A 16,656-nucleotide genomic window follows, 5' to 3' on the forward strand; every position below is an offset into this window, starting at 1 on the left:
CCTTGCAAGTCTAGCGTCACAGAAGGGAGCCTACTCTGCCACTCTGCATCCAGAGCCACCGGATCCACCAGCTCTGTTTGCACTCATTGACTTGCCAATTCTGTTGTGCTCATTGACCTGCCACCTTACGCCGTGATGGTCAGAACACCGTCCTTATTCAACCGCGTTCATCGTCCATTCTCCGCTGCACCTTCAACGATCCCTGTCAGCAGAGGTGTGTCAAGAGTTCTCCCGGACTCCTTCGTGGAGAACTCCCACTTTCACCCGTCTTTGCTTTGCCCTCTATGAAATTCAGCGAAGGTGTGTCAGGGGCTCTCCCATAGTTCATCATGAGCCCAGGAGCCCGCTATCCGCTTGCCTTGTCTCCTTCAGCATAAATCTTGTCAGCTGAGGCGCGCCGGCCACGGGGAAAATCTACAGTATTTAATACCCACCCTTTACCCCTTGAAAAGTAAAAGCAACACACACAAAAATAAACAATTACCCAAAATAAATATCAAATAGTTAACATTAATTAACAACTATATATTAATTAATTAAACACAAATTACTTCCCACCCTTTACTCCTATAAACACCACAACACACACCTAAACTATTTATGTAATTACCATAATTAATGACCAATCAATTAATTAAAATTAATTAACAGCCAATTATTAATTCATGAATTAAAAATAAACTACCTCCCACCTTTACACCTGTAAACACCACAACACACACCTAAAAGTAATTACACAACTACCATAATTAATTACCAATTAATTAATTAAAATGAAGTAACAACCAATTATTTATTAATTAATGATACATTACTTTACACATTCAACACTACAACATCTCAATCAAACAAATATTAATTAATACAAAATAATCAATACATTTAATATAATTAAATTACTTCCCATCCTATTCCCCTATAAACCCACAACTTGCTACGGAACTAAAAACGCAAAATTCAATTTTTTTTTAAAATAACTACTAAAAATGTAATACATATATTAAAAATACAAATAATTCTTATACAAAAAAATACATTACATACATATAAAATATATACTAAAATACATAACATTAATAAAAAATGATATTTTTAACAACTATATCTTTGCAAACGATATTAAACACTTCAATATTTTTAAAATCTATATTACTTACCTTAAGTATATATTCTTGACCACGACATTCTTGCTGTCGATATTTCTAACCCATGATATTAATGACTCGATAGTTGTGCAACTCGATATTTTGTACTTGATATTATGTCTCTGCATCTTTACAGCTACCTTATGCACAAGCTCTTTTTTAGCCCATGGTGGTGCTTACGTATGATTTGCTGCTCTAGCCATAATTCTTCTTCTATCTTCTACTGAGTCTATAAATGTATTCTCAACATCGACCAATGTACAAGTCAAATTGTGTCTATGGGTATTAGCAGATGTAATGTTACGATGAGTTTAAAGAAACATCCAACTATATCCAGTGTTCTAGCATCAGGTTAATGATTCAAATGTTTCAGCAAAGAATTTCCTGAAAAGACTAAGTTATATTTGAATAATAATTTTGGAGATGACCCTCTCCACAGAAAAGTCTCATCAACAAATTGCAAGTCACACCATAAGTCAGGGGAATATGATGATATGTAACACACTCTGCTTTGTAGGCAGGCAATACCATGCACACATAACAGTGCCTAACATCCATATTGTCAACTTACATTTTAAGCAATGCGGTTTAAACATTTAATGAATAGTCTCCTCTAGATGCATCTACATGTAAGTATTTCTCATCATTTGAAGTCAAATTACTATAAGTAGGAAGTGGTAGTTGAGGGGCACTTGTGGACCTAAACGTTTCTAGTTGAGGGGCACTTGTAGACCTAAACTCCTGTACATGAGAAGGTGTAGGTAAGCTCAGCATTACGATCAAAGCAAAAAATACCAATGTCACAACAACAAATACCTCTGACAGGGTACTCTAGCTCCCTTTGATCTCCTTACTGCTGGCTCTTCCTCATTATTGTCACTTAGGCCAGATCCTGCAGTATCCTATGGGAAAGTGGATGGCACTTACACTTAAGGCAAACTGTGTTTCCCTCCCTCCTGTCTTCTTGGCCACAGGGTTCCAGCTACGTCTCGCATTACTGCTGCACTAGACCCTTTGGCAGGGTCTGAATCTGGCACAGTAAACAGTATAGGAGGAGACTCTCTGATAGCGACTTCAACTGTTGACTCGCTCAGACCCGTCTCAGGCCGAACAAGTACTGTCCCAGCTCCTTGCTGGCTCCCAACAGCTTGGCTAACCTGCTCCCTTTGTCTCACTGTAACCACTGGCACTTCAGGGAGAGGTGCAACTATATAATTAAGGGGACAAGGAATTCTACAAGAATGGGCGGCGTGCACCCAGTTGAGAAGAACTCTGCACTTCACAGCTGTTGCAGTAACCAGTGGATCTTGATAAGGTCATCGCCATCGAGTTTCCAGGCACGACTTGCGCACCTGCTTCTTCACCATAAACCAGTCTCCAGGACTGAGCTCATGGCACTGGTCTTTTTGAGGTGGGGCTGTAGCCTGTCCAACCTGATGAGACACAGAATGCACCACACCAGGCAGACCTTGCAGTAATCAAGAATCATGTCATCTGTAATGTTCACAAGCACATTCAAAGGCATAGCTTGCAGTCTCATGGCTCCGTCCATGATTATCTCATGGGGAGACAATGGTGTCCTCCTACCCAGAGTACTGTGTAGGCTCATCAACACAAGGCGCCAAACATCAGGTCACTTCAAAGATGTCAAGGCACACATTTTAGCTAACCTGGATTTCAAGTCCCATTGACCTGTTGCACAATACCTGAAGCCACCAATCGATAACTGCAATGTAGCCTCTGTTCCACTTGGAATGCTGCGCACAACATCTTTAGGACCTCATTATTAAAATGAGTTCCTTGGTCTCAGTCCAGAGAAGTCGGGAACTTGAAATGTAGTATGAACTCCTTCAACAATAACTTAGCTACTGTGAGACTATCACTTCTCCTGGTCAGGTAAGCTTCAACCTAATAAGAGAAGATGCACACAATCATCAAGACATATCTTAGCCCATTAAAAGCAGGCATCTCGAAGTCCTGTTCCATCCTATAGAAAGGACCTACTGATCTCCCAATGTGTCTCAGTGTTACTGCAGTTCTCCTGCCTACATTCTGCTGCTGACAAACAACACATTTGTGACACAACACTTCAGCCATTAGTCTGAACCTGGGGTTAAACCCAGTCTGCCTGAACAAAGGCATCATGTTTTCTCTACCTACATGTTTAGGTTCAAGAACATGTCTCACCATTGGAGGTAAAAAGCTATCTAGCAACACAGGTCTATTATCTTCTGAAACCCAAAAGTTGTCCTCGTCTCTTCTGCCACAACCTGCTCTAATCCAGCTTTGCCGTTTTGCTTCCGATACTTCCTCCTGTAGTCCTCTTAACTCCCTCCCATGTCTTAACTGTGGTTAACAACAGATTGCAATTGGTCACATCTGTTTCTTCATTGTGGTATTCTCCATTGAAAGTACAAGCATTTAAGGCACAATATATGGAAGTTTCATCATGTTGCCCACAGTTATGTAATCACTTCTGTTGTAGTGTGCAGAACATTTCACAACCGCAATCTGGGCTTGTAGCTGTAGTGCCTTCAAAAGATTATGCACACTTTCACCATTGTGGATTGGTGACTCTGAAGTGGTCATAAATCCACCTTGTGATCATAACTGCCCGCAGTCTTGAACAACACCAAAGCAATACTGACTATCACTGAAAATGGTCAATCTCAGCTGGTCTGAAATGCAGCATGCTCCAGTAAGAGCAATCAATTTAGCCACTTATGCAGAAAGCACTCCTTGAAGTCAGAAGGCTTCAACCACACCTAAGACAGTACAAACTCCTTAGGCAGCTCTCCGGCTTCCTGCATGGTCTCGTAAACAGGAGCCATGAACAAGCATTACATAATCTCATTCAAGCAGTGGCACATCTCGTGTGTCAGGTCTCAGTTTGCTGCATCAAGTAACATCAAGACAGTAATGCTCAACTTTACCTTTGACAACATAATTTCCAGGTCCAGGTAAATGGATACCACTGTTAAGAGTGGTGCATCTCATAAGGGCTATGTTTTCTGCCGAAACTATGACCTGTTCATACTTGTTCAGGTGGCTGTTGGTGAAGTACTGCGTCCTCAAGTAGGGTAACAGTACCTCTAAAGAACGGGAGACAAAAACAGTCAGAGGATGACTTATAACAATACATTGACACTGCTCAATGCTAATATCTGTGGATACCACAGCTTTAAGATAGCCGGGCAAAGCAGCAGCTCCTGGGGTGAGTGTAGCTGAAAAGTAGGCAACGGGTCTGTGAGCATTCTCGTGCACCTGGGTTAGTACTGAGAGAACGCAGCCATCCCTTTCACTGCAAAACAAAGAAAAACATGTATCGTAATCAGACATTCCCAGTGCTGGGGCAAGACAGAGACTTTCTCTCAGCTCAGGGAAGGCACACATGCAGATGCCATTCATGGGAGCAGATCTGACATATCCCTGTGTGTCAGCCTTTGTAAAGGCTTGGCCACTAAGAAGAAGTTGGGAATCCACTGTCGACAGTAGCCCAACATTCCTAACAACATCTTGACTTCTTTCTGGGTAGTTGGCAGATTCATTTTCAGAATTTCCAAGACTCTCTCTTGTGACACCTTCCTCGCTCCATTCTCAATGTGATGTCCAAGGTACAGGACCTCTCCCTTGCAGTCTGGGACACTTTATTTCCATTCTCAGCTAAGTGGTTCAACAGAACAATTGTATCTTGTCTACAAGGCTCCTATGTATTTGATGTCAACAATAGGTCATAAATGTACTGGACCATGACTGAGTGATAGGGCATCACCAGGGACTCCAGATTATTTTTAAGTATGTGATTGAGGATGAAAGGACTCTCCATATGCACCATGACAAAAGACGTCTGCAGAACTGAAAAGCAAAGAGGAACTGGTTGTCTGCATGCAAGGGTATGGAGAAGGTGGTCTTTGCACAAATCAATGACAGAAAAACTCAGCCTCACATGGAATCTGAAATAAGATCACAGCTGGATTTGAGACCAGAGGACAAAAAGGAACAGCAATGTTGTTAATCCTCCTAGGGCCTTTGACTATCCTGTACTTCTTATTGGTTTTATGTAACCCATAATGGGCCAGTTACATGGGCTCCCCATAATCTCCTTCAAAATTCCTTGCTGAATCATTGAGTCAATCACTGTAGTAATCCTAGAAATGTTTTCAGTCGTCAAATTATACTGTGGGATTCTCGGATACTCAGCATTAGGTTTCACTGTGAGGTGAACAGGCTCAACACTTTTAATGAAACCTATGTCTTTCCCTGAAAAATCACAGATTCCAGGTAACACAGCATTACGAGCAAAGCAAAACATAGCAGTGTCAGAAAAACAAATACTCCTGCACGTAAGCCTCTACGCCTTCAGTCTAAGCTCTGAGGGCAAATCATCTTTTGTCAACATGGGGTACAATCCCCTGATTTCTGACTGGCAAGTTTAAAAGCAACAACTACATCATGAGTTTGAAATTTAATGCCATTTGGGGTACAGTAAATGGAACAATTCAGCTTGCACAAAAGATCTTGTCAAAGCAAATTTACAGGGCTCATATCACATACCACAAATCAGTGCTTCTTTTCAAAGGACCCCATCTTAACAGGTACTGCTTCGGTGACAGGGCTAGTCAATGGTCTATTTGCAACTCCTACAACTTGGATTCTTTTTCCTGAGAGGTGTAGGTTGGGAGCCTCTGCTGTTCTTACAGTAGAGAGGGTAGCACCAGTATCGATCAAGAATTATACAGGCTGGCCATTCACCCCACCTTCCACAAATGGACCACTCTGGTCTACTTCTAAGATTGTACCAAGCATGCAATCCTGCTCCCCTCACAGCCACCATCATTGTGACAGATGTGAACTGTAATCAGACTCTCCAGGATTTCGCGATTTCGCGGTTTGCCGCGAAATCAGCACTTTTGTAAAAATGCCGCGATTTTTACAAAAGTGCCTGCGAAATCAGCACTTTTGTAAAAATTCCGCGATTTTTACAAAAGTGCCCGCGAAATTGAAGACCTTTCTTCCACTATTTGTTTTCTGCAGTATTTTGCCATATTATCCTGGGAAAGTGTATGACGGCTTTAGAGAATGATTCATTTATAGGCAACCCTCATAACTTGGAAACTACTCCCATAGTGGAGGTCACATGTTATCAGCTTTCAAGTGTTGGTGATTCCTGGGGATTGATCGGGAATGGTCTAAACAACATTTCAAGCAACATTTCCAGCTGCAGGATGAGCTAATTAACGCTGGAATAGAAATTTCTGGGAGAATGTGTATTAGGTGATCTACATACAAGAACACTTTGATAGGGCCTGTAACCATAAGTATCCTGCAAACCTCTTCCATTGGTTTGCTAGAATAAGCAAAGTTCCAAGACCAGAGGAGAAAGGGTATCATTTGTCGCCTGAAGTGCCTCTGTGAAAGGCAGCTGTATTACTGGACACACCGATGACAAGTAAAAACTTGAGAAATAGAGCTACACAATGGATGAAGATGGAATCTCAAGCCTGCTTTGATGTAGGTAGAGGTCCAGTATGAGTCTAGCCCTTAAAAATCCAGATCTTTTACTTTAAGTGTTTGTATTAACAAAGGTTAACGCCTGGGGGCAGGTCTACCACAATTGCAGCAAGTTCAGGATTAAGTATATAAAAAACTCACTGCGGTGATTGCTGAGTTGTTTTTGCTATATTAAGAGTTAAGCAATGCTTTCAGTTCACATCTAAAGACAGTCGTAAGACATTGATGAATCATCCTGAGCGGTTCAATTTGGCTACATAGGATGGCAATCAGCCAATGAGTAGCTCTTATTTTCATGTATAATTGTTCCAGCACCTCATTATAGACCTGGATTTTAGTACATAAACAAGGCATGTGTTTGTTTTGTAATTTTGTAGTGTGACTGGTGCACATGTGAAGCGCTTCAATACCTTCGGGTAAAGTTGGAGCTATAATTTAAAAAACTACAGAAGAATGCACTAGGAGGTTAAACCTAGAAACAAAGTCTTAACATAAGGAAAGACAAATAGATACCCACTTACTTGCTGATTTGTACAGAGTGAAGCCAGAAAATCTGGATAAAATCGTGGCTTCCATGCTGAAATTGTGTGATCTTAGGCAAATATTTAATTTCACTAAGGTAAGTTCTGGAATGCTATTTCCTATGGGATGCTACCAGGCTATCTTTGATGGGCTTCTCGGAACCTACACTAAAACACTAAAGCAAGTGGAGGATTGCCTTTCCTAGGGATAACAGCCTTCACCTGTGGGCTGCTTCCTCTGTTCCATATTCCAGGCTGCCTATTTCAAAGTGCAATACTCTGCTAAAACAGTTTCCATTGATTTTAGGCTGAAAATAAATGATTATGAGTAAAATAAAGTGCCTCAAAAATGCCGCTAAATTTCGATATTTGTGCCGCTAAATTTCCATATTTGTGCTGCTAAATTTTCTAATCCATGCTGCTACATCCAGGGGGGTCTTGCTCATCTGCTTGTAACATGGGGTACTGCTGAGATGTAGCCTGATTCATGAAAGGATTGGTATTTACATTGGGAACCTGATTTGGAACAAATCTAGGAGCATTTGCATTCAAATGTGGCAAAGGGGCTTGTAGAGCTTGTATTACCTGAGTTTGGGGCACATTGAAAATGTGTATTCTATCTACTTGCTGTGTCTGAACCATATTATTACCTTGAGATTGCACAAATCCACCATTCTGAACATGATTCTCATTTGCCATGTTACCAGCATTGAAACGACATTCACGCTTCCATTGCCCCAACTTGTCGCAAATGTTGCAAGTATTTATTTTCTTCAAAGTAGGCACATCAATCCCTGTACTCAGATTAATCGGGACACCACGACCTCTACCATGCGGTTAAAATCCATTTCCACCTTGCATTAAAGGAACTCCCTGTTGATACACTCCCTGTATGGAATTAGCATTCCCAATAAACAGCTGACTCTGACCTCTAGGTGCAGCTTTCATTTGTGCCACCATAAACTTCTCCTTCAATTTCTTATGCTTCATCTCCAATTCATCACTACAATATTTGGCATACCTCAAGATCTCATCAATTGGTTAATTCTGCCAACAAATTAAATTCTGCTGAATCACCATGCTAATCTCAGATTTCAATAAATGCACACACCTGTACACAAAATGTCCCATATCTTTAGTATCACCAGTCTCTGTCCCACTGCTTAAATGCCTGCAACAGTCTCTCAAACTGGGTATGCATTGATTCCTCTGGCTCTTGAGTTGTTCAGTCAGCCTTGAACCAATCAATATCTTTGGGAGATATTTTTGATTTAAAATATGTAATCACCTGATGATACTTTTTCATCACCACTAGTGACAGAGCCTTTGATGTAGGATGTCTCATAGGCTCCCTCTCAGGCCACTCCACAGCAATTTTGCATTCAACCCACAAGTCACCTGGAACCATAATTTGGAAAAAGGTATTCAAATATATCTATAGAACCTTTGATATCTTTACAAACCGGTCAATTTGTCTGTACCATTTCACTGGCTTTTCTCTTTGTTTTGAGAAAACATTTGTGATTGACACAAGATCACTTTTTCTCCCAAGTATGTTGACATTACCTCCACCAAGCACTTCTCTCATTTATATAACCGGATCCTGCTCCTCTGTACACTTTGGAGGTAGCTCTATCCTCACTCTCGCAGGTTCCTTTTTCTTTGCTCAACTGCATTTCCATCTATCCAGCTCACTCCACTTTTGGACAAATCGGCAATTAAATACTTGATCTGTAATATGATTCCTGACAGCCTCTTGTTAGCGAGAACCCGGTCATTAAAGCTTAAATGGAAACTTCTCTGTAAAGCTTTGGACCTCTGTAAGTCAACTTTGGGTTTGTTAGACAGTTCAGACAACCTTTCATGAGCCTCTCCTGCAAGTCTAGTAATATCTTTACACATGAACAATAGCGCATCATCCCGATAGGTGTTTAATTGGGCATGTCAAGATTCCCAAACATCATTTCATCTAATTCTAGTTACAATTTGGCCATATCTACCGTCTTCTCCCTCACTGGGGTTTGGGTATTCCTTCCACTTGGTCTGGGATTCCCACTACCAGTTAGGGTGGCTATACCTTTGAACCAATTATCGAGTTCTCAGGCAGTAAGACCAGGTTGCTGTACCAGGCTATTAAGAATGATCTCTCTGCTAAAAGAACCCTGATTTGCATTAGTTGGTGACTTCAAAAGAGAGATGTCAGAACGTGTCAAAAATATAGGTATTACGTTTTTGGGGATACCGTGATTAACACTTGATGGCACATTTGTTTTAATGCTTTAAAAAGTGCGGCAATCTCTGGGAAAACCTTTCAGTTGGGTCTGTCTGATGTAATGTAGGGTCTGCACTTGCAGCACATTTGATATTCCCTTGTGTAGGAGCCAAAGGAATTTGAGGAATTGGTCTCATTATCCAGTGTACAGTATTATTATCTGAGGTACACATCCCAGTGGGAACGGCCAAAGTATGTGTAATATTCCCAGACAATCCAGGTTTATACAAAGGAACTACAGGACCAATTGCAACAGGAACATTCAGTGCATCGGGGGCATTTTGAGCAGTTGAATTTGGAGGAACTGTTATCTCTGAACTCTCTCCCATCAAATTAATACTTACATCTACTGGTGCACTAGGCACATCAAAATTCTCACCAGCAGGTGCGATACTCGCTCCTCCAGCTTGTGTCACATTGTATGGGGTGGATGGTTTAATAATAATTTGTTTATAAATTCTTCCCTTGAATCAGTATCACTATCCTCAACTACATTCTCCACCTCATCTGTCTCTGTCTCTTTCTTCTTTTTTTATCCTTTCATTTACCTTTACCTTCTTCCCACTTGTTAATGCAGGGTACAGTCTAGCTCCCTCGATCATGTCAGTTCACCATGTTTTCTGGTCTGCATCCCATCTAGCATCCGCACAAGTGTGTATGACTTCCTTGACCCCACCTTGAAATCTATCTCTCTCGGCCTAAGGTGAGCTGTATGTTCACAGGCATGAAGTGATTCCATATTGTGAAGCTCTAGGAGGTGGTTTCATGTCATAAGGCATTCTCCGTAAATGTTCAATGATTCTCAAATTTAATTTGCCATAACAGGGACCAGTCAAAGGACCATCGTTCCCAGTGATCTTATGTCCTTGTTTAAGCCAAATACATGTATGAAGACCAATGTGTATTGCCATATAATGACCTGAAGTATCTTCGGGTGGTGCCTCTTTCACTATTTCAAACAGGTATAGTTGTGTCTCCCTTCATTAGACTTTGAAGTGTTTTAAAGAATTTAATTTTCTTTAAAAAATATGCAAAATTCACAACCTACTTTTCGGTTAACCCCAGGAAATGGTTATGCACCCACAATTCTCTGTTTGGGGATCACAGCCAATATAAGTGCAGCTATCTATGACATAGCAAACCAATACTAGTGTGGTTCTGCAACAACCGACCCATACCAGCGCAGCACCTGGTGACATCATTCTTACTCCTTGCAGTGGCTCACCATCCTATACTATTCTTCACAAACACACTCTGTAAACTTACAAGAAAAACAAATGCAAACTATTTCAACAACTAACTTTGTCTGCTCCTCTAATGAAATTAAATATACTCATACACACAAGAAATGGTCCGAAATAACACTTTCTGACATAACCTGAAATCCACTTCACATAAAACCTTGACCAGCGTAGTTTCACTCTGATTCATACTGTTCCTCCCTGTGCACTAAGATTAACTATACCAACCACACCTCAAAGTCATGCAAAGATAACGTCCCTATCACAATAGTACTGTCGACTATGTCTCACGACTTGCACCACAACACAGCAGACAACTACACCACTGTGTTTCCTACACTGATACTTATCTATCCTGCGATCCTAGGCCACGTCGGACCTGATAACCACTTCATCTTTCTACATTATTTGGCACATTCACACAACTTTAAACATCTCTGTACAACACCACACAATCACTGCAAAACGCAGCAAGCTAAACATAAGATATTGCAATGCGCAATCCTATTAATACTCACACCTCAGCTGCTGCAACTCGTTCCTGAACTTCGGGAACTCCATCAATCCCTCACTCCAAAGGATTAGAACAAACCATGGGCTTTAGGGGTTTGGACTGGGTTTGGGCAGTTTCTGAATGGGACACCGTAACACCCTCAATTCAGTGACAAACCGTCCGACGAGCTTCCAGTTGATCCAGAGCTGGGCCAACCCTCTTACCATTGGTCACCCTATAGTTTTGTTTCGCCATCTGAGAGATTTATTTTATTTATTTTTTTATTTTTTTGGGGGAGTTTTCTATAGCGCTGGCCAGACCCGAGGGTATCGGAGCGCTTTACATTGGGAGTAACAAGTGTGAAAAGGTACAGTAAAAATATTTTTTTGCAGGATTCATACAAGTTCAGTGTTTAACAAAGTGTTCTTCCGCCTGAGGGGCGGTTGTGAGGTGGTGATTTTGAGATAGTCATGGTTCGCGGATGTACAGTAGAGGTTGAGTTCGGGAACGCAAGGTTGAGGTAGAGTGTTTTTAGACGGTTCTTGAATTCGGGAAAGGACGTGGTGGTTCTGATGTCCACTGGGATGCAGTTCCAGATTTTTGGGGCGTTGCCAGCAAAAGAGCGGCAGGCAGTTTTTTGTTTCCTCGTCTTCAGGGGGATCAGTAGTAGGGAGTTTGAACTTCTGAGGTTTCTGGATTGGCCCGCTTTCTTGAGTTTGGAGGCTAGATATTCCGGTTTCCCTGTGTGTAGGGCTTTGTGTGTAAGGCAGGCCGTTCTGAATTTTGCGCGCATTTCCACTGGTAGCCACTTAAGATCTTTGAGTGCGGGGGAAATGTGGTCAAATTTCCTAGCGCCTGAGACCGTTCTGGCTGCTGCATTGAGGGTGATTTTCAGTGGCGCTAGGTGGGATATGGCTGTGCCGGTTAGGGTTGCGATCCCGTAGTCCAATCTGGACAGGACCAGTGCATGGGTGGCTTGTTGGAGATCCTTTTGTGGGATGTGTGGTTTGATTTTGTTGAGTAGCTTGAGGTTGAGGAAGGCGCTTTTCGCGGAGTTCTTGATGTGGTTAGACATAGTTAGTTTTTGATCCAGTGTGATTCGAAGAGATTTTACTGAGTTGGACAGGGTGAGATTTCCTTCGAGGGCGTCAATGGCCTTCACCCATTCAGTTATTTGGGGGTTGTCATCTTTATTGGAGATGAGGAGGATCTCTGTTTTTCCTTGATTGAGTTTAAGGTGATTCGTCCCTAACCAGTCATGGATTTCTTTTAGTGTGTTATTGAGTCTTAGAATGTCATTGTAGGAAGTGGTTTCTATGTAGATCTGTGTGTCGTCCGCATATAGATGGAAAGGGATGTTGGCTTTCTTCAATATGATGGTGAGGGGAACCATGTAAATGTTGAACAGAAGAGGGGAAAGAACAGATCCTTGGGGGACCCCTCTGGTCACGGGGAGAGGATCGGATGTGAAGGATTTTATTTTTACTCTTTGGAAGCGGTTCTGAAAGAAGGAGTCAAACCATTTCAGGACCACGTCATCCGCACCTACTCGTTCTCTGAGGGCCTTGATGAGGAGCCTATGGTCAACCGTGTCAAACGCTGCTGACAGGTCAAGGAGGATGAGTAGGCAGCATTGATCCGAGTCAAGGGAGTTGCGGATGTCATCTACTATGTTCAGGATTGCGCTTTCGGTGCTGTAGCCTTTTCTGAAGCCTGATTGTTTTTTGTCTAGGAGGTTTATGTTGTCGACTTGGGTGTTGAGTTGGCGAAGTACGCATTTTTCCAAGATTTTGGCTAGGAAGGGGAGACTTGAGACTGGTCTGAAATTGTTTAGGTCGTTGGAGTCTAGACCTGGTTTCTTCAGGAGGGGAGTGACCTGGCCAACTTTAAGGCAGTCCGGAACGATGCCAGTTTTTAGGGAGCTGTTGATGATTTTACACCAGAGTGGAGCAAGGGAGAGTTTGAGGTCTTTTGCCATTTGGGCGGGGATGGGATCAAGGTTATGCGAGGAGGGTTTGGAGGTTGAGATTAGATTGCGGATCTCGGCTTCGTGGATTGGGATGAAAGAGGACCAGGCAATGGAGGGTGAGTCTCCAGAGGTGGTTAGTGTTGAGGTTGTGTTGATGTTGCTGACTGGGCTGATGTCGAGGGATAGTTCGAACTTGGATATTTTTTCGTTGAAGAAGGAGACGAAGTTGTCACATAGGGTTTTGGAGGGTTGGGCGTGGACACTGGATGCTTTGGAGGTTTGTTTTTTGATGATGTCAAAGAGTTCTCTTGGTCTGTTTTTTGCCTTTGCTAGTGCATTGCAGAAAAAGTTTGTTTTTTCATTGTTGATGTGATTTTTGTACCTTCTTCTCATTTCTCTGAGTTCCTCCCGACGGCCAGAAGAGGGGTTCTTTCTCCACTGACGTTGTGTGGCTCTAAGGAGTCTTCTTTCTTCGTTGATGTCCTTGTTAAACCAGGTTCTTGAAGGGATGTTCCTGGATTTATTTTGTTTTAGGGGTGCCAGTTGGTCTAGGATGGCGGACGTGGTGGTGTTGTAGTGAGTGATGAGTTCGGTAGTTGAGAGGCCTTCCGCGTGGATCGTTAGGGAGGAGGCAATTCTTTCTTCTAGCTCTTTAGGGTTTATTTGTGCTAGATTCCTAGACCACGTGCTGGGGGCTGCGATTTTGGGATGTGACTGGATCTGGAGTGTGAGGTGGAATAGGATTAGGTGGTGGTCGGACCAGTCTACCGGGAGGATGTGTTCCATGGAGATTGCATCGTTCCTGGCGATGATGGCGTCCAGGGTTGCCCCTTTTTTGTGGGTCTCTTTTGTGCAGTGTTGGGATAGGTTGTTCGCTTGCAGAAGTTCGTTTAGGGATTTTATTGTGGCATTGTTCTTGTTGTTCCAATGGAGATTAAGATCCCCTAAAATGATAGAGCTGGATTCTCTAAGGGAGCAATTGGCGATTAGGTTTGAAAGATGTTCTGTAAATATGGTGTTGTTACCGGGGGCGTGGTATATTAGGTGGCATTGTAACAGGTTGATGTCCATGGTTTTGCTGTTGGTTGTAAGGCATTCAAAGGAGTTGTAGTTGAAGGAGTCGCATTCGACCACTGCATAGCTGTTTTTGTGGATAACTGCCACGCCTCCGCCTTTTTTATGGTCCTTCCTGTCTTTCTGGATGATGGAATAGCCTGGCGGGACAAGCATATCTAGGATGGGTAAGGAGGAGTCGCCTAGCCAGGTCTCGGTGATGAATGCTAGGTCTATGTTGTGATTGAGGATGGTCTCTGCTAGCTCCGTCGAGTGTTTGGTTGCGGATCTGCAGTTAATAAGCATGCAGTTGGTCTGGGGGGATTCTATTAATCTGGGTTCGGTGGGGATGGTGATGAGGGCGATCGGGGGTCTAGGGGGTTTGCGTAGGGGATGCTCGTTTCTAAGGCTGGTGACGACCTGTATGGAGGACTGGGAGGGGAGGGAGGAGGTAGTTGTGAAGGAGGCGGCTAGTTCGAGCGCCTCTTCTGTGGTCAAGTCTTTTGCCACTCTGTTAGGTCTCCAGGTCTGTGACGGTGGGAGGTGGTGTGAGATGGTGCGGGGTGTTGAGTTAATTGATCTTGATGAAGCGTATATGTCGGAGGTTGCGGGTTGGTGTTTAGGGTTGTGGGGGGTCGCGAGGTTGGTTAGGATAAGGTTCAGGCCTTGAATAATCGCGTTGATTTGATTTTCGATGTGGGTGAGGCGGTCATCTTGGATTTCCTGTGAGGGGGTGAGTTGTTTTTCGGATATGATGTGGTTATGTTGGGTTTTGGGGCCCTTCGTGGTCTCCGATTGGGTTGGGAAGCCTGCTTGCTTTAGGGGCTGGGGTCGTGGGGAGCTGTGGTTGGGTTGCTTAAGGCGGTTATCCATGGGGGGGAGGACTTTGTTGGGTGTGGGGGGGCTTAGGTTTAACCTTATATTGCGCTGGGGGGGTATTCTGCCTCGGGGGTGTTCCTGGGGGGTGGGTCGTGGTCTTGGACAGGGCTGTGTCTTTGTTTACAAGATTTTTCAAAAGGGGTGAGGGATGCATGGCGGTGACTGTGTGCCTTGGGGGTGGTGTGGATTGGTTGGGCAACATGATGGGCTGGTGTGCTTGGTATGGGTCGGGGGTAGTAGGGTTTGCGAGTAGAGAAGGGAATAGGCGGTCAAAGGCCTCTAGATTGGTGTTGTTGGCTTGGATCAGGACTGTGCCATTGGAGTATATAGTCACTGAGGTGATCCCATGGTTGGGTAGTTGGTTTGGGATGAGGAAGGAGAGCTTGCAGCTATGGATCGTCTTTGTGGTCTTTGTGAGAGATAAGGAGAGTTATCATTTAATCAAACAAATTTAATTAACAGTGCAACCCATTTGGCTACATAATAAGGATCAGTGGATATAGTTAAGAAGGTTTATCACAAGCTAGCAGTCAGGTTAAGGTAAACACATCGCAATACCATGCTGTAAAGATACAGAACAACTGGATAAACCAACCTCATGCATACCAGGATAAGGTATAGAAGAACTTCAGTCACAGCAATATAGAAAATTAATAACTGAATGTGATGCTCAGAAAAGAGTTTCTGATCCTCTCCAATACATTACTATAGTCTGATTTCATACAGTTTAAAGTCCACTATAATGTGGATGGTTAAACCTAAAGAGATCTCAAAGTGAGGGAAATGCAGAAAAATAGGAAATTGCGGGTAATTGTGGAAAGGTGTCAGCATTTCAGAAGCTCAGCATAGTCTTCTTGGAATAGTGTTAGCCTAAGCCACACTCAGTAAAGATTCAAAGGGGATAAGCATAGAGGTCTTCACCTCTCAAAGTTCAAAGGGAAGTTCTCCTGACATAAGATAGTGTTATCACCAGTTACTACCACAGGAGTCTCCAAAGTAACACCCCTCGGTTCGCATCATCAGGGGCTAAATTGTCCTTTGAATTCTCACATTATGAGCTGCAACATTTACCAAATATTTCAGGCCAACACAAGGGAACAATATTGTCATTGGATACCTGCAACTCCTCGCAATATTAATAAGTGGAAACTTTCAGTTGAAGCTCTGGTTTTTCATGTTCCCTGTGAAGGTCTTTTTCTCAGGCTCTTCCTCTATCACTAATACAGTGTTCTAGCTATTCTCAAAATACCAAACCAGGCGACCGCACCTGCAAGGTAAAGACACGCAAGCTGAAAAGGGAAAACAGTTTTTTATGCAGAAAGAAGGCCTTGTCATTGCAATTTAACATATTAAATCAATGGTGCATCTTCAATACATGTGTGCACATTCAACCACAAATGAATGGCAATGTCAGTACATTAGATTAGTCTTACACTCTCATAAAGGTAAAATGACTGAGTACACATTTCTAAAATCTGACTAAGAACCTACATATAAATGCGAATATGAAACATTTGAGCACACATTTCATAAATACTTTAAAATAAATGCATTTTAATAGTGTGAGGATGA

This window comes from Lissotriton helveticus, chromosome 12, assembly GCF_964261635.1.
Source record: "Lissotriton helveticus chromosome 12, aLisHel1.1, whole genome shotgun sequence".
NCBI classification, from domain to species: domain Eukaryota; kingdom Metazoa; phylum Chordata; class Amphibia; order Caudata; family Salamandridae; genus Lissotriton; species Lissotriton helveticus.